This window comes from Bison bison, unplaced genomic scaffold (assembly GCF_000754665.1).
Source record: "Bison bison bison isolate TAMUID 2011002044 unplaced genomic scaffold, Bison_UMD1.0 scf7180017864349, whole genome shotgun sequence".
Classification (NCBI taxonomy): Eukaryota; Metazoa; Chordata; class Mammalia; order Artiodactyla; family Bovidae; genus Bison; species Bison bison.
In genome coordinates, this window is record NW_011494921.1 from 404,004 (window position 1) to 405,289 (window position 1,286).

The window sequence follows — 1,286 nt, forward strand, 5'->3', positions numbered from 1 at the left end:
ATTCTTCAGCGCTCAGCCTTCTTCACAGTCCAACTCTCACATCCATTCACGACCACAGGAAAAACCATAGCCTTGACTAGACAGACCTTTGTTGGCAAAGTAATGTCTCTGCTTTTGAATATGCTATCTAGGTTGGTCATAACTTTCCTTCCAAGGAGTAAGCATCTTTTAATTTCATGGCTGCAGTCACCATCTGCAGTGATTTTAGAGCCCCAAAAAATAAAGTCTAACACTATTTCCACTGATTCCCCATCCAATTCCCATGAAGTGATGGGACCGGATGCCATGGTCTTACTTTTCTGAATGTCGAGCTTTAAGCCAACTTTTTCACTCTCCTCTTTCACTTTCATCAAGAGGCTTTTGAGTTCCTCTTCACTTTCTGCCCTAAGGGTGGTGTCATCTTCATATCTGCAGTTATTGATATTTCTCCTGGCAATCTTGATTCCAGCTTGTGTTTCTTCCAGTCCAGCGTTTCTCATGATGTACTCTGCATAGAAGTTAAATAAGCAGGGTGACAATATACAGCCTTCATGTACTCCTTTTCCTATTTGGAACCAGTCTGTTGTTCCATGTCCAGTTCCAACTGTTGCTTCCTGACCTGCGTACAAATTTCTCAAGAGGCAGGTCAGGTGGTCTGGCATTCCCATCTCTTTCAGAATTTTCCACAGTTTATTGTGATCCACACAGTCAAAGGCTTTGGCATAGTCAATTAAGCAGAAATAGATGTTTCTCTGGAACTCTCTTGCTTTTTACCTCTGTTATAAAGCACTTTTTACCCACTCTTGTACAGTCAGTAAGGAAGAAACAGTAAAGATACGCTATTACTTTTTAGAAAAATGTTCTTTAAATACTAATTTCAATAGTCGTCTAATTATGAGATGGATACAGGTACATCTCTCAATTATGAAATGTATAACATCAAGTTTCTATTCTATTTAAGAAACATTTTCTATAAATACGGCTTCCCAGGTGGCACTAGTGGTAAAGAACAAATCTACCAGTCCAGGAGCTGTAAGCGATGTGGGTTCAGTCCCTGGGTGGGGAAGATCCCCTGGAGGAAGGCATAGCAACCCACTCCGGCATTCCTAATTTCAAGCCTTCTAATTACTAAATGTATACAAAGGAAAAATCTTCGTTGCCAGAAATCCACAACCCACACATAAGGCATTTCTTTTAGAAATTCTCATTACAGACTACCTTCCTTCCCTAGAGTGATGATAAAATGCATCTGATGCTCTTCCAGGACTTCCAGACCACATCCGGCCACCATGAGTTCCCTCAGTGAA